The sequence below is a fragment of the Heterodontus francisci genome, chromosome 27 (genome assembly GCF_036365525.1).
Source record: "Heterodontus francisci isolate sHetFra1 chromosome 27, sHetFra1.hap1, whole genome shotgun sequence".
Taxonomy (NCBI): domain Eukaryota; kingdom Metazoa; phylum Chordata; class Chondrichthyes; order Heterodontiformes; family Heterodontidae; genus Heterodontus; species Heterodontus francisci.
This window is the reverse complement of record NC_090397.1, coordinates 59152554-59178436: the sequence shown is the minus strand read 5'-3', so window position 1 is coordinate 59178436 and position 25883 is coordinate 59152554. Positions and strand designations below refer to the sequence as shown.

Below are 25883 nucleotides of genomic sequence, written 5' to 3'. Positions count from 1 at the left end.
TTACTTCAAATTTATTTCCCCAAAGAGGAGGGGATAATAAAGGTATTTGTCCAAGACAGTAATTACTCAATTCTATTATTTTCCATTATTTTATAATGGTGCAGCACAAGGAACTGAAATTCTCATGATAGCAGAATTTCAAAGATTGGACCCTTCTGATATGAATATTAAGTCACAGAATTATTTAGCAAAACAATGTAGTTTTATATTTTGCAACATTGCAACTTAGTGGGAGTTATGTGAAAACTTAGTTGGGCAGTTCAGATTAATACATCAAATCAAACAAAAGGTACAACTAATACTATGGTGGGATTGAGATTCAAAGCATCAGTCAGGCTCCCCATCGTCAGGTTAAGCTGTTGCAAGGCACGCAAACACAATGCTCTCCCCGCAGGCTCGCATCAGCCTCATTTAAAACCTCAGCTCTGGAACTTGTTTTTTTAAAAAGCAGAATACACAGTCGTTACTTTAAAACCAAGATGATTAACTGAATAAGAAAGTTTCGTTGTTCCAGTCCTACTCAGACCCCCTCCCCCTTTTTCCAGTACATTGATGACTGTATCAGTGCCGTTTCCTGCTCCTGCCTCGAACTGGAAAACTTCATCAACTTTGCTTCTAATTACCACCGTTCTCTCACCTTTACATGGTCCATCTCCAACACTTCCCTTCCCTTTCTCGATTTCTCTGTCTCCATCTCTGGGGATAGGCTGTCTACTAATATCCATTATAAGCCCACCGACTCCCACAGCTACCTTGACTACACTTCTTCACACTCTGCCTCCTGTAAGGACTCCATTCCATTCTCCCAGTTTCTTCGTCTCCAACGCATCTGCTCTGATGATGCCATTTTCCATGACAGTGCTTCTGATAGGTCTTCCTTTTTCCTCAACTGAGGATTCCTTCACCCCCCACCCCCCCACCCCCCCGCAGAGGTTGACAGGGCCCTCAACTGTGTCCAGCCCATTTCTTGCACCTCTACCCTCACCCCTTCTCCTCCCTCCCAGAACCGCGACAGGGTTCCCCTTGTCTTCACTTTCCACCCCATCAGCCTCCATTTCCAAATCATCATCCTCCGCCATTTCCGTCACATCCAGTGTGATGCCACTACCAAACGCATCTTCCCCTCCCTTCCTCTGTCAGCATTCCGAAGGCATCGTTCCCACCTGGCCCACTCCTCCATTACCCTCACCACCTCGTCCCCTTCCCATGGCACCTTCCCCTACAATCGCAGGAGGTGTAATACCTGCCCATTTACCTCCTCTCTCCTCACTATCACAGGCCCCAAACACTCCTTTCAGGTGAAGCGATAGACAGAGCTAAGCGATCCCATAACCAACGCATCAGATCTAAGCTCTGCAGTCCTGCCACATCCAGCCGTGAATGGTGGTGGATAATTAAACAACTAACTGGAGGAGGTGGCTCCACAAATATCCCCATCCTCAATTATGGGGGAGCCCAGCACATCAGTGCGAAAGATGAGGTTGAAGCATTTGCAACAATCTTCAGCCAGAAGTGCCGAGTTGATGATCCATCTCGGCCTCCTCCTGAAGTCCCCAGCATCACAGATGCCAGACTTCAGCCAATTCGATTCACTCCACGTGATATCAAGAAACGACTGAAGGCACTGGATACTGCAAAAGCTATGGGTCTTGACAATATTCCGGCAATAGTACGGTGCTCCAGAACTTGCCGTATCCCTAGCCAAGCTGTTCCAGTACAGCTACAACACTGGCATCTACCCTGCAATGTGGAAAATTGCCCAGTTATGTCCTGTACACAAAAAGCAGGACAAGTCCAACCCGGCCAATTACCACCCCATCAGCCTACTCTCAATCATCAGTAAAGTGATGGAAGGTGTCATCAACAGTGCCATCAAACGGCACTTGCTTAGCAATAACCTGCTTAGTGACGCTCAGTTTGGGTTCCGCCAGGGCCACTCAGCTCCTGACCTCATTACAGGATTGGTTCAAACATGGACAAAAGAGCTGAACTCAACAGGTGAGGTGAGAGGACTGCCCTTGACATCAAGGCAGCATTTGACCGAGTATGGCATCAAGGAGCCCTAGCAAAACTGAGGTCAATGGGAATCAGGGGGAAAACCCTCCGCTGGCTGGAGTCATACCTAGCGCAAAGGAAGATGGTTGTGGTTGTTGGAGGTCAATCTTCTGAGCTCCAGGACATCACTGCAGGAGTTCCTCAGGGTAGTGTCCTCGGCTCAGCCATCTTCAGCTGCTTCATCAATGACCTTCCTTCAACCATAAGGTCAGAAGTGGGGATGTTCGTGGATGATTGCACAATGTTCAGCACCATTCGTGACTCCTCAGATACTGAAGCAGTCAGTGTAAGAAATGCAGCAAGACCTGGACAATATCCAGGCTTGGGCTGACAAGTGGCAAGTAACATTCGCGCCACACAAGTGCCAGGCAATGACCATCTCCTCTTGACATTCAAGAGCATTACCATTGCTGAATCCTCCACTATCAACATCCTAGCAGTTACCATTGACCAGAAACTGAACTGGAGTAGCCATATAAATACCGTGGCTACAAGAGCAGGTCAGAGGCTAGGAATCCTGCGGCGAGTAACTCACCTCATGACTCCCCAAAGCCTGTCCACTATCTACAAAGCACAAGTCAGGAGTGTGATGGAATACTCTCCACTTGCCTGGATGGGCGCAGCTCCAACAACACTCAAGAAGCTCGACACCATCCAGGACAAAGCAGCCCGCTCGATTGGCATCCCATCTACAAACATTCACTCCCTCCACCACTGGCGCACAGTGGCAGTAGTGTGTACCATCTACAAGATGCACTGCAGCAATGCACCAAGGCTCCTGAGACAGCACCTTCCAAACCCGAAACCTCTCCCAACTTGAAGGACAAGGGCAGCAAATACATGGGAACACCACCACCTGCACGTTCCCCTCCAAGTCACACAGCATCCTGACTTGGAACTATATCGACATTCCCTCACTGTCGCTGGGCCAAAATACTGGCACTCCCTTCCTAACACCACTGTGGGTATACCTACCCCAAATGGACTGCAGCGGTTCAAGAAGGCAGCTCACCACCACCTTCTCAAGGGCAATTAGGGATGGGCAATAAATGCTGGCCTAGCCAGCGACGCCCACATCCCATGAATGAATAAATTAAAAAAAAAGCAGTGATTTATTTGTACTTCGTTCAAATGTAGTATACTGTATTTGCTGCTCACCATGTGGTCTCCTCTACATTGGGGAGACCAAACGCAGACTGGGTGACCACTTTGTGGAGCACCTCCGCTCAGTCCGCAAGCAGGACCCCGTGCTTCTGGTTGCTTGCCATTTCAACACTCTTCCCTCCCCACCCCCCACCCCGCTCTTATGCTCACATCTCTGTCCTGGGCTTGCTGCAGTGTTCCAGTGAACATTAACGATAGCTCGAGGAACAGCATCTCATTTACCGATTAGGCACACTGCAGCCTGCCGGACTGAACATGGCGTTAAATAATTTCAGAGCATGATGGGCCCCCCCATTTTACTTATATTTTTAATTATTTTTTCTTTTTTTTTGTGTGTTTATTTTATTTCATCTTAGTTTGTTCAGTTTGCTTACCCACTGTTTTTTTCATCTTTGTCCTTGCTGCTGTTCAATTTTCAGTCCGTTTACACCCTATCTGTACTAATGCTTTGTCTTTCAACACACTATTAACATATTGTTTGCCTTTGCTCCACAACTTTGTCAGCTATTCTGCGACCTTGTCCTACCTACACCTTCTCCTTTGTTATTTCTTGCCCCACCCCGCTCTACTTGCTTATAACCTTTGACATTCCTAATATTTTCCAAGTCTGAAGGAGGGTCGCTGACATGAAACGTTAACTCTGCTTCTCTCTCCACAGATGCTGCCAGACCTGCTGAGTATTTCCAGCATTTCTTGTTTTTATTTCAAGTTTCAGCTGAGATTGTTTGCTCAAATCCATGGTGGGACATGAACCGGTGCTACTGAGTGAGCCAAAGTGACTCTAATTGTAATGCAAAGGCTGGATTTTAAGTTAAGCACCACTTGAAGGACAAAGACAACACATTAAAGCCTGGCTCGGGTATAAAATTAAAACCTGACATGGGCCCAACCCCACAACAGCCAACCGTAACCCGACCCAGGCTCCGAGTCCTTTAAGTTTTTTAATTGCCTGACCTGACCCAAACCTGACACATGTAGTCGGGTTTGGTCAGGTAGCCAGGCTTCACTGCCGAGTGCGGAGTCCGGACTGCACGTTTCCCGTCTTGACGTCCTGAATGTTCATTTGAAGATTACTTCCAGGAGCAAGGCAGCACTGTCCATGTCCAGCCCGACCCGAGCCCAAATGCTTAACTCGGAAGAGAGATCTGACCCGGCCTGAACCCGACACATGTTCTCAGGTCTGATCGAGTTCGGGTTGGGTAGCCACGCTTAACACATTAATTTAACAGATGCAAAAAACAACATTACTGGAAATCTAAAAGAGCAGAAAAATGCTGGCAACACTCAGCAGGTGAGGCAACATCTGCAAAGGAAGACAGAGTAACTGCTTCAGGTCAATGATCTTTTTTCAGAACTTTGATTATCACTCCATTAGCACACACATTGACCTTCGTTCAGTCCAATTAAATGTCTTGGTTGTCTCCCACTTTCCAGCTCTGATGGAGGTTTCATACCCAAAATATTAACACACACGGTCTCTTTTATAGATACTGATGTACTTGTTTATTTTCAGCATTTTATGCTTTTTTGCAGTTACTGCATTTGCAGCCATTTTCATTTTAGGCTTTCTATACATAGCTAATTTCCGCGGTAGTGTCCTGGAATAGGGCCTTCTCTTGGTCCACAAAGCCTGTTAATTACTCAGTTCAATAATGGTCAATACTCAGGCAACTAAAATTAACTGACAGGCTGATATTCAAAGTTAGGTGTTACACTGAAATATTGCCATATCAAAATGATGAGAGATTGATGAAATTAATAACTTGCCATTTTACTAATGAAACAAGATATATGATGGTGGTTCAAAAAGAGAGTGAGCACAAAGCGGCAATAAAAGTGCAGATTTGACTAAAACGGATTTATATTGTAAAAGATTAAAATACGCAACAGCAGCATGAAGAATTTTAATCCAGTCACTGTGCCTTATATTTCAAAGTGATTAATAAAAATAGTATTGAACTGGTCATAAAATGTGTAGGCAGTTCTTGGAAACAAACCCTACCTTCATTGACTCCATGCTTAAAATTAACAGCACAAATTTTCAGCGGCAGTACGTAGAGGTTTTTAAATAAATGAACAACTTCACATAACCACATACTCAAGCTTGTGCCCCGACTATGGCTGATTTGTACCTCAATTTCATTTACCTACTTTTGGTCCATATCTCTTCTTTGTAAGCCTGGAAGATTCCGTGCAGACCACTCATAAGTTGTCCCATTACACCAATGTTGTTGAATGGTCCACTGACAGGAGTTCTGAATTTATTATTTTTTTTAAAAGACATTTTTGAAAGACAAGCTACCAGCAAAGTCATCCTTTCAGCTTAAGGTGATCATCCAATTGCTAACACTGTATCCTACACGACAATGCTTGTGAGGAGAGATACGAAATGTCTGCTAAGTCTCCAGCGAGAAACAAGACCTCGGAAGTTTAAAGGAACTGTTTGTTCAGCAAGAAGAAATAGCAGTTAGCACTATGTTTAAATCACTAAGTGACTGTCATATGACAAGCCCCTCCCCATCTGTGGTTTTAAGCTAGTGTTTTCTCTGTAGCAGAAGAGAAGCAACTGGACTCTGACCTAAGCAGACCCTAAGTGGGGATCCATCCCTCTCTCCGTTCCAGCTTAAAAGCTTTCAAATCCTGCTTGTTGACTGACCACCTTTGCAAACTCTGGCTACAATCAAAAACCCCGTTGGAGGAAATCATCTGCATTGCTGTCGTCAAGGAACCCACTGAACCAGTCATCTACCTTTTCAAATTAAAAGCCTCAGGACCACCGAATTCAGCTAGAAGCCAGCCCAATCACCAAATCCCACAGACTGTATACCCTTTTGTTTTATGGACAAATCTCCAGAGTGAGAGTGTGAAAGTTGGTGCATTGTTCATTTTATTAGTTTGGTTCAGTACAATAAAGTTAATCTCTTTCTTTGTTAACTCAAGAAAAAACTGTGCGATTGGTTCTCAATATGATCACAGCAAGTAATCAAACCTTGACTGAATTGGCCAGTACATCCGCCTTAAAGAATTAAACCTGTTGTGGTCAAACAGAGAGAGGGAAAAGAGGGAAGCCCTTTGACCCCTCCTCACTTGACCATAACACCCCTTTAAAGATACCTCATATGCTTTGCCACACACAAAATAAAATTTAAATGTTCCACGCATTCAAACGAACAGGCCGCATATAACAAAAAAAATTAGAGACATTACTTGATGTCTTGACCGAACAAAAAATCTCAGTCCTGAAACTTCAAAATGACCCAGAACCCACAGATTATTTCAGAGTATTTCCACTTGTGTGTGTGAATATGCTTCCGGATTTCCCTACTAAATGGCCTAGCTCTAAAATTAAAATGCATGCCCTCTTGTTCTGGATTTTCTCAAGAGCAAAACAGTTTCCTCATCTACCCTATTGAATTCCTCATTTTTAGCAGCTCCACGAGATCACCCCTTAACCTTCTAAACTGAAGGAAATGCAAAGTTGATGCAACCGATCCTCATAATTTAAACCTTTAAGCTCTATTATTCTGGCAAATCTGTGGTATTGTCCTAAGAGTGGATTCAGATCATTCCTGACAGCGCCCAAAACTGAACGCAGTATTCCAAAGAGGTCTGACCAAGGTTCTGTACAACTGAGCATCTCACTTTTATATTCCAACCACTGGAGATTAAGGTCACCATTCCATTAGTCTTTGATTACTTTCTGTACCTGTGCACATAGACACCCGAATCCTTCTGTTTCACAGCTCCTACTCTATCACCATGAAGAAAATATTAATTTTTCTTTTCCAAATCCAAGGCTGATGACTTCATACTTCCTCTCATTGAACTTCATCTGCTTTTGTTTACCCATGAACTTAATCTGTCCATGTAACTTGGTAACTTCCTACTCTCATCTGCACAATATTTACTGTACCTCCTAACCTAACGTCATCGGCAAACTTGAATGAAACAATCTATTCCTTCATTCAAGTCATTGATCTATATGGTGAAAAGCTGAAGCCACAATACAGACCCCTGGGGAATGCTACTTGTCACATCCCAGCAATCAGAGATTTCATGAACACATGCCATGCCGAATGATGATCTTTTTTAATCCATCAGTTGGAAACCGGAATTAAACTTTAAACAGAAAGCAGGAGACAAAAAGAAACTGATAAAAGGATCCCTGCTAGCTACTAAAATGGCCACCTCAATTTGCATCAAAATAGTTCACTTACCAAGCTTTCGAGGTGGAGACAAGTATCTGGTTAACCTCCCTCCAAAACAATGGCTTGTGAATTCTGAATGAGCTACCTGCCTTACCTCCATTAACAAGACGGGGGGGCGGAGGGGAAAGTTGCAGCGTAGTTTATTATTTTACTTAGATCGGGTTTTGGTTTTAAGTGAACTAACCTCTTACTTGTTTAAAATGCAAGAAAACCTGTTCGAATGGTTTTTTATGATCATAGCACATAAAAGGGTTCAGCACACACTGAATTGGTAAGCAAATCCACTGTTTATAAGAAATAAATCCTGTTGCAGTCAAACAAGGAGGGGTACAAGAGGGGGTGGCCTTTCAACCCCTCCTCACCTGATCACAACAGAGAACATTCCCTTTATCCCGACTCTTTATCTCTTATTCCCAACCAATTACGAATCTTTGTCATTAGCTTAACTCCAATTCTGTACTCTTACATTTATGCAAATAACCTCTTTTGCAGAAGTTAATCAAATGCGTTCTAGACACCCAGATAGACATACTCCTACTGAACATGTTAGCGACCTCCTCAAAAAAATCAACTAGGTTATTCAGACATGACTTCCCTATGACTCGACAAATCAGACACATTAAAGCAGTGACTTTTTTTATGTTAATCATCAAAGTAAAAAGAAATCCCCATGATTTCTCCCAAGACAGTAAATTTTGATGAACGGTCACAGGCATGAAACATTATCTGTTTCTCTCTCCAGAGATGCTGCCTGACCTGCTGAGCATTTCCAGCATTTTCTGCTTTTATTAAAGTAAATTTCTGATTCTTGCTTTGTGGTTAGGGCTGGTTGGTTGAAGATGGGCATTGGCAGGAGCCTGAGTTAGTTCCTTGCCTCTAAATCCACTCTTGATTAGTAATGGGAGTGATATCAATAATCTGAGGAAGAGAACAGATATAAGGGGGAATAGTAACAAATATACTTTGTATATTTTTGAAAATTTTACCCTTCTTCAGGGTATTAAATTCATGCAAGCATACAGTTTTACAGCAACTGTCTGAGGCTGAAGCAGACTGTTAGCAACTTTGGTGTCGTATTTGACCCAGAAATGAGCTTCGGACCACATATCCTTGCCAGATGACGACCGACTTCCACCTTCATAACATTGTCTGACTCCTGAGGCCCCTGTCTCAGCTCATCTGCTGGTAAAATCTTTATCCATACCTTTGTTACCTCTGGACTTGACTACTCCAATGACCTCCTGGGCAGCCTCCCATCTTTCATAAACTTATCGTTTAAAACTCTGCTGCCCATATACTAACTTGCACTACGTTCTGTTCATTGATCACCCCTGTGCTCACGAACCTACCCTGAGTCCTGGTTAGCAATGTCTAGTTTTCAAATTTGTATCATTGTTTTCCAATACCTCCATAGCTCCTCCTCATCTGGCTTCTTCCACACCTCTGATTTTAACCACTTCATCATTGGTGGCCATTCCTTCAGCTTTGGAAATCATTCCCTAAACATCCCCGCCTCTTTCCTCCTTTAAAACACTCCTCAAAACCGACCTCTTTGACCAAACTTTTGGTCATATCCCCCAATATCTCCTTTGGTGGTGCAGTGTCATATTTTGTTTAATAACGCTACTGTGAAATGGTTTGGGATGTTGTGTTATGTTAAAGACACTATATAAATGCAAGTCAGTTTTATGGGCAGTGACAGAATGTCTTCCATGTAAAAGATAATACAATGAGAGCCTGGCAGCTATTCAGATGTGGAGATCATCAATCAGCTCAGTTCTGTTCACCCCCAAGAGGTACACTTTTCAGCAGGGGCCACTGCACAACAGACAAAACCCTGAGTCCGAACCAATTGTTCTCCGTAGTCCAAGCACAATGAGACAAACTGTAGTGCCCCCACTGAGATCATCCAGCTCAACAAGGTCAAGAGACTGAACCGAAGATCTGTAACATAGCACATGGTGCAGTTATTCACTAAGTTTATGTACAGCTCGACCTTGTTGAACCTTCATGCTCAAAAAACTGACATCACGGAAGTAGATAGCTCACTATTGTTAAAATACAAATTCCCGGTTACTTCTTGTTCATCTGTAACAAAGTAAAGGCCCTCTTCTAAGCCATTTTATACCTTTTTTCACAGCCAGACACTCTTACACCATTAATATGAATTCTTCAATGTCCTACACAATAAGAACATAAGAAATAGGGGCAGAAGGCAGCAGTATAATCCTTAAGCTTGCTCCGCGATTCAATATCATAGCTGAACTTCTACATCAATTGCAATTTATCACCCTACTCCCCATATGCCACAATTCCCTCCGTGTCCCCCAGAAAATATATCAATTTCAGTATTAGATATGTGCAACAACCGAGCATTCACAGCTCTCTGGCATAGTCAATTCCCAAGATTCACTACCCCAAGTAAAGAAATTTCTCATTTCAATCCAAACTGGCTGACCTCTTATCCTGGGAGACTAATCTCAGGATTGTAATGCATTTCAATGAGAACACCTCTCATTCTTCTAGACTACAGAGAACATAGGCCCATTCTACTCAATCGCTCCTCATAGGATAGTCCTCTCATCCCAGGAATCAATCTAGTGAATCTTTGAACCAAAATTCCCCAGATTCTACAACAGTCTCAGCGGATTGGAAGCTAGCAAATGTAATACTGCTATTCAAGAATGGAGGGAGGGAGAGAGAAAACAGGAAACTACAGACCAGTTAGCCTGATAGATTACAGCATTTTCCTGACAACTATTAAAGTCATTAGAAAATCATATAAGACAGTCAACATGGTTTTATGAAAGGAAAACAGCGTTTGACAAATTTATTAGAGTTTTTGAGGACGCAACTAGTAGGGTAAAGGGGAAACTAGATGTATACTTGGACTTCTAAAAAGACATTCAATAAGGTGCCACACAAAAGGTTATACATAAGATAAGCGCTCAAGGAGTTGGGGTCAATATATTAGTGCGGATAGAAGATTGGTCAACTGATAGGAGGCAAAGAGTAGGAATAAACAGAGCATTTTCAAGTTGTGGAGTGCCACCAGGATCAGTGCTGGGGCCTCAGCTATTTACAATCTATATTAAAGCCTTAGGCGAAGGGAGAGAGAGCAATGTATCCAAGTTTGATGATCCAAAGCTAGGTGGAAATGCAAGTTGTGAGGAGGACACAAAGTGGCTGCAAAAAGATATAGAAAGGTTAAGTAAATGGGCAATAAGGTGGCAGATGGAGTATAATGTGGGGATGTGTGAGGTTATTACTAGGTGGTAAGAATAAGAAAGCAGAATATTTTTGAAAAGACATGAAACATGTAAATGTTGATGCTCAGAGGAACTTGGGTGTATTTGCACAAGGAACACAAAGTTAGAATTCAGGTACAGCAAGCAATTTGGAAGGTAAATAGCATGTTGGCCTTTATTGCAAGGGGATGAGAGTACAAAAATAAAGAGGTCTTGCTCCAATTGTACAGGGCTTTGCTAAGTCTACACCTGGAGCACTGTGTGCAGTTCTGGTCTCCATATTTAAGGAAGGATATACTTGCATTGAAGGCAGTGCAACAAAGGCTCACGAAATTAGTTCCTGGAAAGAGAGGGCTGCCCTATGATGAGAAGCTGAGTAAATTGGGCCTATACTCTCTGCAGTTTAGATGAAAAGTGAGCTCATTGAAACATACAAAATTCTGAAGGAGCTTGACTGGGTAGATACAGTGGTTGTTTCCCCTGGCTGGGGAGTCTAGAACACTGGGACAGTATCAGGATAAGCGGCTGATCATTAAGGACTGAGACAAGGAGAAATTTCTTCGCTCAAAGGGTTGTATATCTTTGGAATTGCCTCTGTCCCAGAGGATTGTGGATGCTCCATCATTGAATATATTTAAGGCTGAGATGAACAGATTTTTGGTCTCTCAGGGAATCAAGGGGGATATGGAGAGTACGTGAGAAAGTGGAGTTGAGGCCAAGGATCAGCCATGATTGCACTGAATGGCTGAGCTGGTTCAAGAGGCTATATGGTCTCCTCCTGTCCCTATTATGTTCTTTGTTGCACTCTCTCTGAGGCAAGTATATCTCTGAAGCAAGTGCATTCTTCGAGGTAAGGAGACCAAAACTGTGCACAATACTTCAGGTGTGGTTTCACCAAAGCCTGATGTAATTGCAGCAGGACCTCCTTACTCTTAATGTCAAACCCTTTGCAATAAAGGTTACGATACCATTTATCACAATTATTACTTGCTGCACTTGCATGTTATTTTTATGAACAGTACAAGGACATCCAAATTCCTTTGAATCCCAACATTTATCCATCTTGCACCTTCTCAAAAATATTCTGCAATTGCATCCTTTTGACCAAAGTGGATATGCGCGACACCAGCCATCCTTAGTTTCATTAAGACTGCAAATTTCAGTGCCAACTTGGCTGAACGGTCACTATGACCTGCATTGAGACTGTCCTAAATTCCTTTTACTGAAGGCAACCAACCAGATGGCAGAGTTTAATTCTATTAATCTGAACTAATTTCAAATTGGAATCCTAGAGGTAAAACAACAATATGCTAATTGAGTTTTTTCCCCAAAAATATACTTTATTCATAAAAATTTGCAACAAAAACAAAAAAAATTACAAAACAGTTCAAATGTGACATTTTGGAAGGTACAAGATCAGGTTTGTTCAATACAGAACATGAGGTGCCTCAACTCTTGCACATTGCATGTAAAATAGAATGGCATTTGCATTACATAACAAAACATTTTGGTGTATACAGCCCTAGGGGTTTTACACAGGTTCCAGTCCCTTGGCATACTATAGTGGGAGGACTTTACACAGCAGCCTTTCCTCATTTAAGCCTCTGCGGCAGCTGACCCAAACTTTAGTGCATTTCTCAGCACATAGCCCTGTACTTGGAATGTGCCAGTCTGCAACACTCTGTCGTGGACAACTCTTTGCACTGGAAGACCAGCAGGTTTCGGGAAGACCAAAGAGCGTCTTTCACCGACTTGATGGTCCTCCAGCAACAGTTGATGTTTATCTCAGCGTGTCTCTGGGAACAGCTCTGACAGCACTGAGTCCTGCGTTACTGAGCTGCTTGGGATGAACCTCGACAAAAACCACTGCATCTCTTTCCACACCTGCTTTGCAAAGGGACACTCAAATAGGAGATGGACAACAGTCTCACCCCCACCACAGCCACCTCGAGGGCAGTGTGCGGAGGTGGTGAGAATCCAGGCAAGCAGAAAGGATCTGACGGAGAGGGCCACCAGCCAAAACTGCATCTTGGTGCTTATTTGAAAGTTTGGACGATGAGGCATTCTGCTAAATTACTTTGGCAGTCTGCTCGGGGAGCCATCCGACAGGATCCATCATCATTTGCCGCAGGGCCTTCAGGACATTATATGCAAACCGCTGCCTGATGGATTTGTGGTCAAAAAGTGTTTTTCTGCACAAACTTTTCTACGAAGGATAGGTGGTACGGCACAGTCCAAGTGAATGGAGCATTCCGTGGAAATGTGGCCAGACCGATCCTTCGCAACATCAGGGACAGATAGAACCTCAGCACATAGTGACACTTGGTGTTTGTGTACTGAGGTTCTATGCACAGCTCGAGACAGCCTCAAAAAAAGGAGGCCATCAGGATGAGGGAGACTTTGTGTATATTTTTTTGCCCTTTATTCAGAGGTTTGAACATCATGTCCATGCGGACATGGTCCATTTTGCATCTCCAAATAAAGCGGACGATGGCTCGGGTGACCGCCACAGGGCAGCAGTGGGGTATGGGCCAGACCTGCCCCACGGACAGCAACAACTTAAGTGCCTCACACCTGGTGACTAGGTTCTTGCCTGCAATGGAGAGAGAACGCTGATCCCACATGCCCAGTTTCTGTTTTACCATGGTTACATGCTCCTTCCAGTTTTTGGTGCACTCCCCGGACCCTCCGAACCATATATCCCCAGAACCTTCAGGTAGTCTGACCCAATGGTGAAGGGGACAAAGGATCGGTCAGCCCAGTTCCCAAAGAACATGGCCTCGCTCTTGCTGCGATTTACTTTGACTCCTAAAACCAGTTCGAACTGGTCGCAGATGCTCATCAGTCTGTGAACGAACAGCGGATCCAAGCAGAAGGTGGCGATGTCATCCCTGTTCAGGGAGGCGACTTTCACCTGTGCACCTCCGCTGTCTGGAATTGTCACCCCACTTTTGCCTGTATCCTTGATTATGGACTCAGCAAAAGGTTTGATCCAAAGAAACAAGACAGGGAAGAGTGGATAGCCCCGTCTGACTCCAGATTTGATTGGAAAACTTCCCAATTCCCACCTATTAATTGAGACAGCGCCACTGATGTTTGTATAGAGCAGTTGGATCCAATTGCGGATTCCTTCCCCAAACCCATCGTCCATCACGTAGGTGTGCGATATCCTGTTAAAAGCCTTCTCCTGGTCCAAGCAGATGAGGCAGGTGTCCACCCTCGTCCTGCACATAGGCAATCGTATCCCTGAGCAGCAAGAGACTGTCTGACCTCCTCCTGCTGGGTACAGGTCTGATCGGGGTGAATCACCAACTCCAGAGCAGACTTGACCCGACTGGCAATGGCTTTGGACTGAATTTTGTAGTCCATATTAAGCAGTGAGATGGGCTGCCAATTTCTGATTTCTTCCCTCTCCCCCTTCCCTTTGTAGATGAAAGACATGATACCTTTCTTCATGGATTCTGACATGCTGCCGGCCAGAAGCATACTCTCGTACACTTGCAGCAGGTCTGGGTCGATCCAGTCCCACAGAGTCAAATACGACTCAACTGGCAAGCCGTCGCTTCCAGGAGTTTTACTCGTTACTTAGGTTCTGACGGCCTTTGTCAGCTCGTCCAGAGTTAGTGGTTTGTCCTGACTCTCCCGCGTACTAAGACCTCTGTGATAGACGACAAGAAAGTCTTGGAGGCTGTCTGTCCATGGGCTTCACATCGTACAGCCCAACACAGAAGGATTTGCTGATCCTTAGTATGTCAGACTGCGAAGTTGTTACCAAGCCGTCCTCTTACTTCAGGCTGTTAATCACAGAGCTCTCCCTGTGTACCTTTTGGAAGAAATGCAAGCACATCTCACCCTGCTCAATGGAGCTGACTCTGGACCAGATCATGATCTTGGAAGCCTCCATGGCAAAGAGTGAGGCCTGCTGGCTCTTCTCTTGGAGTTCCTCCTTGATCTCGACCCCCATCGAAAGCAGCAGCAGCAAATTCTGCATGCTTTTCTGGAGTCGGGACATCTCCCTTTCTCTCTCTCACCCTCAGAACACCTTTGAGGATGAAGAACTTCTTGATGTTCACCTTGATTGAGTCTCCGGTGCACTGGTGGGAAGCAAAGAGGGGGTTCACGGTTCTGCAACTTTTGTAATTCCTTGTGATTTCCTCAATGTTCTCTCAGGTTAGCAGTTTGACGTACAGCTTCCATGTCCCCCTGCCAACCCGCTGGTCGTCCTGTAAGTGACAGTCGGCCAGTAGGAGGCAGTGGTCAGAGAAGAACACCGGCTTGACGTCAGTGGATCTGACCACGAATGCATGGGAAATAAACAGGAAGCCAATCTGCAAACAGGCAGACCAGTCCGATCTTGACCAGGTGTATCTACGCGACGCTCCGTCTGCAGTGTTGCTGAAGATGCCATGCAACTTGGCATCATTCACTGTTTCCATCAGGAGTCTGACGTGGCATCCAGTTTGCTGATGTCTCTGATAGATCGGCCAGCTGCATCGATGAGGCAGCTGAAGTCACTGCCTAGAATGACCGGCTTGGATGTTGCCAGCAGCAGCAGGAGCTGCTGAAGGATGGTCAACTGCTCACTGCATTGAACTGATTAACCAGAGCGGAGCACTGTTGTACATTATATCTGCTATGAGGAGGTGGCCACCCACCACCTCCTTAACTTCGGAGATGAAGTTGCCTTCCCGCAGCAGAATACCCAGGCCAGAGGAATGGAAATCATTTCCCTTTGACCAGATCAATGGCCCGTGGGACCACCATCGCGACCATTGCCTGTAATTGCTGAGGTGCGGGATTCCACAATTCTGCAGAAACAGCAGGTCGGCTTTGAACTCGGCGTGGTAGTCCAAGGTCGAAACACACCGTGTGATGGATTTAATGCTACACACGCTAATCGAAGCAATCTTTTACCTACTTTCAAGTTTGGTGTTGCTTACCATGCCAGGTGTCCTTGCTCATCCTAGTCCTTGGGTATGTTCCACATTCGTTGGGCTCAGAAACCCCTCCTGGTTACACATGGGGGTTTTGTTCTGCTGGGGTGACATCGGGGGAAGTCTGGTCGGCAGCAAGGTATGGGCTGTCTTCTGCTGGTGGTGTCTTTCCCCTCTGCCCCTCCTCGAAGACATCACTGCTACTGGATTCCAGAGCTGGAGTGCGGCAGATGCTTCGCTGCTCTTGGTCTCCCGCAGCTGGGGTGCGCTGGGCATCTCACTGGGTTTGGCGCTTAGGGATTGGAGTGCGCTGGGCCCGTCACAGCTGCCAGTGCCCTGGAGCTTGGGGGGGGGGGGGGGCTTGCTCTTCTAGCTCCTTTGAGTTCTGCCGCTTTTTTTGCAGGTGCCATCTTTCCGGCCCTTCCTTGTCCAATGAGGAGGAAGTCTGTCTCAGATGGTAACCTCCTCTTGCCCTAGTTTGGGTGGTGACCTGTTCCTTTTTTGGAGGCTTCTTCTTTGTGGTTTTCCTTTTTACCACTTGCCACTGACCAGTTTAGTTTAGAGATACAGCACTGAAACAGGCCCTTCGTCCCACCGAGTCTGTGCCGACCATCAACCACCCATTTATCCTACACCAATTCCATATTCCTACCACATCCCCACCTGTCCCTATATTTCCCTACCACCTACCTATACTAGGGGCAATTTATAATGGCCAATTAACCTATCAACCTGCAAGTCTTTGGCATGTGGGAGGAAACCGGAGCACCGGGAGGAAACCCACGCAGACAGTACCCAGAATTGAACCTGGGTCGCTGGAGCTGTGAGGCTGCGGTGCTAACCACTGTGCCACGGTCCCTCCTCCTCCATTGATTCTGTCTGCAGAGGAGTTGTTTCTGGGCATGGGGTAGGTGTTGGGTCGCTGGTTGCAGCAGCCTCCCCTTTCTTCTTCTAAGATAGACTTTCCTCGCTGCAGGGAGGATTGCTCGACTCCTTCCTAGCACCAGACGCATTCACTGTTCCTTCTCCCAGCCTTTCCTTGGACCTTGCTGCATGTGCGTAACTGAGGCAGCATTTGAGGCCAGATTTGTAGAGGTGGCCTGCCCCACCACACAGGTTGCAGCACTTACTCGGTTTACTGTCCCTGGTCCGATGGCCTTCCTTCTTGCAGACGACTGTGCTGCAGTTGGCCGCCATATTACCAGATTTGCCACAGGTTCGACAAACTCTGGGCTGCCCCGCATAGACCAAGAAGCCTCGACTTCCCCAGATAGCGAAGCTGGAGGGGGGAGGGGATGGATGATGGCTCCGTTGGCATCAACCTTCAAGGTCACCTTGACCTGCCACTTGCTGGTCCAAATCCCAAACGGGTCCTTGACATCGGTACTGCTGCCAGCCCCCTTGACTTATATCTGGCGAGGAAGGCAAGTACATCCATGACAGGAACATGGGGGTTGTAGAGATGGATTGTCGGCACCCGGTCGCGTTGCGACAGCAGCATGAAGAGTGGCTCCACTGTCAAGACTGACAGCTGTGCCTGGTTTCCCCTCTCCTTGAACACCTTCAGAAACTTGATGCATCCCGCCACATCCTTGAATGTCACGTCGAAATATCCACTGCTGGGCAAGTTCTGCAGGTAGAAAAGATATCTGCAGCTTGGAATCCACAGCAATCAATAAGGATTTTCTTCAATGAAGAAGGTACGATAAACTGGTGCACCCCCTTCATTACCCTTCACCACCACCCGAACGGTGTGACGCACTCCCTGGCCTCAAGCTCTAGAATTGGTTACAGCCCTTGTAGTCAAAAACGTACCTGCAACATAATCAAAGACCACTGATCATGGTTGCTCCCCTGCCAGCTAAGTTTTTTTTCCCCAAAAATATGCTTTATTCATAAAAATCTGTAAAAAAAATACATTATAACACAGTTCAAAACAACACCAAGTTGACATTCCATAAAATGCAAAGGAAATCAGTTTTCTTCAAAACAGGAGTGAGTTGCCTCACAACCCTTCCATTCCATTTTATATGCCAAATACATTTCACAGCAAACCCATATTTGGTGTATACAGCCCGACAGGTTTCTCATGGGCCCATCCTCTCAGTTCACTATGGCGGGAGGGCCTTACACAGTGGTCTTTCCCCACTGAGCCTTTGGAGCGGCTGCCCCAAGCTTTACTGCGTCCCTCAACATGTAGTCCTGGATCTTGGAACGTGCCAGTTTGCAACACTCGGTCGTGGACGACTCTTTGTGCTGGAGGACCAGCAAGTTTTGGGCAGAACAAAGAGCGTCTTTCACCGAATTGATGGTTCTCCAGCAGCAGTTGATGTTTATCTCGGTGTGCGCCCCTAAGAACAGCCTGTAGAGCAGAGACTCCTGTGTTACAGATCTGTTTGGAATGAACCTCGACAGAAACCAGCATGCGGAGGGGGTGAGACTCCGGATGTGCAGGAAGGATCTGACGGGGAGGGCCCTTCTCACCCCAGCCAAGCTACATCTTAGTGCTTGTTTGTAAGTTCTGATGAGGCACTCTGCCAAATGACTTTGGCAGTCTGCTCAGGGAACCATCCAAAAGGATCCACCATCTCCTTTTACCGTAGGGCCTTGAGGACATTTTGTGCAGACCACTGCTTGATGGATTGGTGGTCAAAGGTGTTTTTCCGCAGAAACCTTTCCACAAAGGATAGGTGGTACGGCACGGTCCAACTGGATGGAGCGTTATGCGGCAATGTGACCAGACCCATCCTTTGCAACACCGGGGACAGACAGGACTTGAAAACCTCAGCACATAGTGACACGGTGTTTGCGTACTGGGGCTCCACGCACAGCTTGATGCAGCCGCACATGAAGGTGGTCATCAGGACGAAGGCAACGTTGGGTAAATTTTTCCCGCCGTTAACCAGAGGTTTGAACATCGTGCCCCTCCGGACCCAGTCCATTTCGCATCTCCAGATAAAGCGGAAAATGGCTCGGGTGACCGCCACAGCGCAGGAGTGGGTTATCAGCCAGACCTGCGCCACATACAGCAACGTGAGCACCTCGCACCTGATGACTAGGTTCCTACCCACAATGGAGAGAGATCGCTACTCCCACTGCTCAGTTTATGTTGTACCCCTTGCTACTTGCTCCTTCCAGGTTTTGGCACACGCCCTGGCCCTTCCAAACAATATCCCCAGCACCTTAAGGTAGTCTGACCCGACGGTGAAGGGGACAAAGAATCGGTCAGCCCAGTTCCCAAAGAATATGGCCTCACTCTTGCCGTGGTTAACTATGGCTTCCGACGCCAGTTCGAACTGATCGCAGATGCTTGTCAGTCTTCGAACGGACAGCGGATCCCAGCAGAAGATGGCAACGTCATCCATGTACAGGGAGACTTTGACCTGAATGCCTCCGCTGCCTAGGATTGTCTCCCTCTTATGCCCGCATCCTTCCTAATGGACTCAGCAAAAGGTTCGATACAGCAAACGAACAAGACAGGGAAGGGGACAAAGGATCGGTCAGCCCAGTTCCTGAATAACATGGCTTCACTCTTGCAGCTGTTAACTTTGACTCCCGAGGCCAGTTTGAACTGCGCAACTGATGTTTGTGCAAAGCAGTTGGATCCAATTGCTGATTCCCTCCCTAAATCCCACTGCAGGTAAGTACCCAGTCAATATTTACGTTCCTTGGAATAATCCTTTACCCATTATTCATGTAAACCATCTTTTTAAAACTGTGACCATATTAGGGAATACAGCAAATTTACAACAAAACCTTCCAAGAAGCCTTTATAGATAGAAATAAAAATACTTTAACATTTCTACTTACATCCCAAAATTTTTTGCTCATTTACAAAGTATCTGGTCTTATTTAAAACATCTGGATGGAAATTTCCATAATCTACTCAAGATGCCAGCCTTCATAGAAGCACTTCTGAAGAGCAATTATCAAGATTTGTCAGCATATTGTAATTTTATGGCCTCTGCAAGGAACATCAGAGACATGAAGTTACACTCTCTTCTTCAAACTGAATCTAGTACATGGAGTCTGGGAGGTGAAGTGATCAGAATTCAGTTGACATATTTCAGTGCTATTTGTTTAAATGCAGCAAGTACAGGTGCGAGATGAGAAGCCAAGTGTACCCTTTGAGCAGCCATTGTTGACTACTGATCGGAACACCCCTTAAACCTCTCCATGAAATCAAATGGAGAGCAAACATAATCAGCTCACATATTGTCTTTTCTAAACAAAGAAAATAAGGGATTTTCCTCTTTGTTGTAATCAAATATGAACATTGGCATTATTTGTATTCCCGAGACTTCTTAAATTACAGAGTGAACATTAAGAGTTGTGAGGAATAAACTTTAGACAAGTTTTGTGACTTGTGGAGAATAGCTGCCAATTCAGCTTAACTCCTGACTTTCATATCCATATACATTTTAAATGTATGACATATAAAGAGTAATCTTTGACAATGAGAACAAGCAAAAAGATGCTTTGGATAATTTCAGATTATGGCAGTCGTCTGAACTGTGGCCCAGAGGCCAGGCAACCTGGCCCTTAAAGCCCAAGCAGTGCAGTTCTAAGTCCATTCATGTTTCTCACTTACAGGTTTGGCTCAGTTGAATAAGAGCAAAAGATCAAAAATAGGAGCAGAAGTAGACCATACAGCCTCTCGAGTCTGCTCTGCCTTTCAATATGATCGTGGCTGATCAGCTGCCCGAAACCCACTTTCCTGTCTGCTCCCCATATCCCTAGATCCCCTGAGACCCCAAAAATATCTGTGTCTCAGCCTTAAATAAATATACTCAACGCTGGAGCATCCACTTCCCTATGGGGTAGAGAATTCCAAAGATAAACAACCCCTTGAGTGAAGAAATTTCTCCTTGTCTCAGTCCCAAATGATCAGCCCCTTTCCTGAGGATATGCCCCCGTCTTCTAGATGCTCCAGTCAGGGAAAATAACTTCTGTGTCTACTCTGTCAAGCCCCTTCAGAATCTGGTACATTTCTGTGAGCTCATCCCTCATTCTTCTAAACTGCAGGTCCAGTATACACAACTCATCATAGGCCAACTCCAGGAACTAATCTAGTGAACCTTCGCTGTACTGCCTCCAATGCAATTATATCGTTTCTTAAATATAGAGACCAAAATTGCACTTATTACTCCAGGTGTGGTCTCACGACAGCCCTGGACAATTGCAGCAAGACCTCCATATTCTTGTACTCCAATCCTCTTGCAATAAAGGCCAACATGCCATTTGCCTTCCTAATTGCTTGCTGTACCTGCATGCTAATTTTGTGTTTCTTATACAAGCACACCCAAGTCCCTCTGAACATGTACGTTCATATGTAACCCCATATCCCTTTATGTCATTGGTATTTAGAAATCTGTCAATCTCTGCTTTAAACATACTCAATGACTGAGCTTCCACAGCCCTCTGGGGTACAGAATTTCAAAACCCTCTGAGTAAAGAAATTTCTCCTCATCTTGGTCCTAGGGGGCTTCCCCCTTATCTTGAAATTGTGTCCCCTGGTTCTAGACTCCCCAACCAGGGGAAACATCTTAACTGCATCTACCCTGAGCCACCCTCCTCCATTTTTCATACTTGTAAAAGCTCTTATAATCATTTTTATATTCCTGGATAGTTTACATTCATTCTATTTTTTCCCTTTTAACTTATGAGCCGGAGTTGAGAGGCAGCTATTTTTAGTACTAAAACAACAGCAAATTCTGGAAATACTCTCAGAACTATGTTAACTGATTCTCTCTCCACAGATGCTGCTGAGTATTTCCAGCATTTGCTGTTTTTATTTGAGATTTCCAGCATCTGTGGTATTTTGGTTTTCTATTTTTAGTACCGATTCCCAGTTGGTGGCTAATTGCCAAAATAGAACACCAGGAACCTGTTATGATCAGCAATAATTGATATATGCATGTTCCTAAAAAGTGGAGATTTGAACTTAAGTGGCCCCCGAAACTTCACAGCAGGCACCTTTATGTACATTATGTGTACAAGTATCACTCAAATTATAATTGTTAGTTAGCCAATCTTCATGTGACATGAAAACTAGTTTGCATCATTTAGAATGATAGAATCTTATAGCACAGAAAGGATCCATTCGACCCGTTGTGCCTACGCCAGCTCTTTGAAAGAGCTGTCCAATTTCATCTCACTTCCCAGATTTCTTCCTATAATCCAGCAAATTAGTTCTCTTCAAATAGATGTTCAATTGCCTTTTGAAAGTGCTATATTCTGAAAAGCCAGTTGGTGAAGGATAGTACTGCAGCTAATCTTGACTTTTGCATTTATTTTGAGTGAAACATTACAAGCATACACCTCCCAACTCAATTATACCCCAGTTTCAGTGACTGTCTCTTTGTATGTGCTCCGGTGCCCTCCACCTGCATAGAATTCAACACAATTAATATACAATTAAGAGAAGCTCCCAAGGAATCAGATTGTATGCATCAGATCATAACAATTCTCTGAAATAATTTCTCACTTCCCCTCTTGCTCTTTTGCCAATTATTTTACATCCATGATTCCGTGACCTCTGGTTATTAACCAGGAAATGATTGCTCCCTACTTGCTCTATTAAAACCCCTCAGTTTTGAAACCTGATATTAGATCTCCCCTTAATTCACTGCTGCAAGGACAGCAATTACAGCTTCTCAAAACTCTCCATGTATCTGAAAGAATCCTCATCCCAGGTATTATTTTGGTAAACATCTTCCATACCCTCTCACATTTACTAAAATGTGGTGCCTTGAATGGTACATAATACTCCAGTTGAGGTCGAACCCATGATTTGTTAAGATGTCCCTATTTACCTGACCCTCCTTTTACAGTAGGTATTCAAGTTAACCCAATTCCGTTGTTCAGAAGTGAAAGTACGACGCAATGTTGAATTAATCTATTTACATGGACCTTAAAAACCCCACCAGGAATTATCACAAGCTCTTTGTGCTGTAGTGATAAATTTAGTGAAATCTGTTCTTTTGGTAGGAAAAATTACAATTTTGATTTCCATTAGCTAATGCATGCGATGTGCCATATTTATGAAACTGCATATAATCTATTCACGTCCCCTGAAAGGCAAGTGATTTGTTACTGATGCATTGAAAATACCCAACATTATCCTGGGAAATTAACAAAAACACAAAATTAAGTGCATTTTTGGCCAAAATGGTTGAATTAACAGATTTTCACAAGCTTCTGCTGTAATAAGCCTCTCAATGGGTGATGTGCTAGACAAGCTCCAACCACTAATCAACTAACTATGAATTTACTATCATTTCTTTTTCTAATATCGTGCTTATTTTGTGAGGGAAGAAACAGTTAAATTAGCAATTAGAGTTCCAGCTAATGATAAAATACAAAAAGTCATTATTCAAAACTCATTTCCCAGAGCATCCAAACTAAGAATATTTGTATTAGGAAATCAAATTTGTTTAGAAAATTGTTTCTAACCAAGTGACTCAGAGTATACAGGACTCAAATCTTAGAACTGTCCGTCACTCAAGATATTAAAACCTTTCACAAACTGACAGCAGCTATTTCCCAATGATCTGCGGATAACTGCCCAGGTACTGAATATAAATGAACAAATACACACACACTCTCATGGCCCAGAGCTCCCTCTAATTTGAGAGGGAATTCTCAGTCACATCAAGGTCGAATTGTGGAAAGGATGCACGTGTTTTATTTAATTATGTTATTTTATGGCAAATGCCAGCCCGGAGGGGGGGGATGGCAGTGGAGGTGGGGCAGTCACTTTGCTTACTTTGAGCATTTCAGGGAATTTAGTCATTATTGTGAAGGCGCTCATTATTAAACATAGTTGCAATAATTTTTTTTAAAAATAGAGGAAAAAGAGAATTGATGTTTTATCACAAGGGTTTTACTGTTCATTTATCAAGTTATTGATGATTCTGCAGTTGAATCAAGGTGCATTACAGCAATGATTCAGGTATCATGCCAAACTGAGAAGGGTGACCATTTTACCATCATCTCCAAACAAAAATAAACCTCTGAACAAATCAACACTACAATGTGCATTTACTTAATGAGCCATTTGGTGCTAAAGGTTATTCAATTACAAATTCAAAATAGTCACCACAGCTTATCAGAGCAATACAATTAGTTTTACACAGTATGAACCTTTGCTTCAGAATGCTATTATTGGTGTCAAATTCCACAAATTTACTCCACTGCTGTGCTTTTCCATCCCCTTCTGCACAAAATAAAAATGCTTGTGCTAAGTGCAAAAGCTAATACTGCATTTATAAAGTTGGATCATTTTACTCAGTGCAGAAACTTCAATCAACAGCCCAGAACGTAATTCCATTTTCATTCATTATAAAAGTTACAAATAAATTAAGTACAATTACTTGGCTGTGCAATACACAGCATTCAAGAGATACAGATTATCTATGTGGTATACTGCACGACCTACTTATCTGGCAACAGTGGTCCAAAAATATTTTTTTGAATGTTACTGAGCAAAAAACTACAGTAGAGAGAGAATGCCTGAGAAGACTTTGTTGTTTCAACAAAAATAAAACGAAAAGCTAAAACTTGTATCAAAAATGCGACTAAGTTATGCAAACTCGAGATGTATTTTCTTAAAACTATCAAATCTCTCCATGTAACTCATTAATACAACACACTGACACATTTTATGATCCATTTTAAAAGACAGACACAATGTAATTACTTCATTCTGTACTCATTTAGCAGGGCAGCAAGATGCTGCAAGCCCCATGATACACAGTTATTTTACTGTGATACACCCACATGGCAGCTGGTGAGTTCACTGTGGATCTCACATTGCAAAATGTTGGAAATGCCAGTCAAGATGGAATATATTTTTGCTAAAGTAATAGCAATATACAACAATGGATGCTGCAGGAAAAACAAAAAATTGAAGCAGAATTAAACACCCAGCTGAGACAAGACAGCTTTATATAGTATGGAAACATTGTCATCATGCAACTTCAACAATGGAAAAATCTCCTATGTCATAAATCCCTATTTTATAAATATGACTCAAATAAACCACAGGTTTTGAATGGTAATACATAATGAAAATGGGGGTGATTACAAGAAAACAAACAGTCTAAGGATTCACAGGAAGTTAAACCATAACAGCATGTATAATTTAACATCCTGTCAGCAATCTTCAGAAAATATTGTGAAACATCTTTTTTAAACCACTGACAAATATAAATGTGTATGACTTCAGCTGTCCTGTTTGCATTTCATAATTCAGAAAAGCCTGAAATTTAAAATATGATATTGTGAAGAGGAAAATGTTGCATCTGGACAATTTTTGCAATATCTTTGAAAATCTATCCTGGGGGACGTGCAGCCTCTTCAAAGTCTTTTTCATAAAAAGGGCACATGGACATGCTGAATTGATTTCTCAAGGTCCAGTCTAAGCTCAGTACTGCACCCTTTCTTTCCTGTGGGAATTTAATTGATTTATTGATGCGCAACATTAAAGTTAATGCAAACTTTAAAGGTTAAAGTGTGCTCAACTATCCCATTTCCTTGCAAAAAACAAACTGAGTTGATACAACTTTTGCTAAAGCAGAAGTAATGCACTTTTAAAATAAAAACTAATTAGGTCTGATTCATAAGACATGCATCTTAGACCTTTTAAAAAGCAATATAAAACTAATGATAATTCTGCTTTTTATATACTATGTTCTAAATATGTCTACTTAATTTCACATTCCATTTATGAAGAATATTCTGTACACCAAGAGCTACTTAATCTTGAAGATACAAAGCTCCTGAGTATTTTAATTGGTTTCCCTGCATCTCAAATCCATTAATTTTAATAGAAACATAACATTTTACTAATTAAGACATCCAAGGTCTTACTCTTCACAATTGACAGCTGTGAGAAACACATCTTTTATCACTGGATTGAATTAGAGGCAAGATGGGCTCAAGTTGCAGCCTGACACAAGGTATTTCATCAAGTTAGGTGTGTATTCTTGTGGGCCCTGGAATCCAACAAGACCAATGGTTCTGATGCTATCCAATCCATTGTTCTCAAGTTGTATGTCTGTGAGCTTGTCTTTGTCCGAAGCAGTCTCAAACACAGAAACAGGAGTTGGCCATTCAGCCCCTTGGGGCTGGGGTGGGGGTGGCGGAGGGATTCACAAACATATGCTCATGAAGATATCCGAACAATCCAACTATTGTAGTTGATGGGCCATCCTCCAGCTCTTAACCGCCATCCATGAGGTCCCCCAGGGATTTATCCTCTCTGCAACTCT

The 25883-nt window shown here is 43.7% G+C and overlaps 1 protein-coding gene across 1 annotated transcript in view; it reads right to left on the bottom strand.

The window, feature by feature from the left end:
• The window catches only part of chchd3a (coiled-coil-helix-coiled-coil-helix domain containing 3a), a 353726-nt gene that overhangs the window by 313915 nt on the left and 13928 nt on the right, over positions 1 to 25883 (bottom strand). The gene's annotated exons all lie outside the window — the stretch shown is intronic.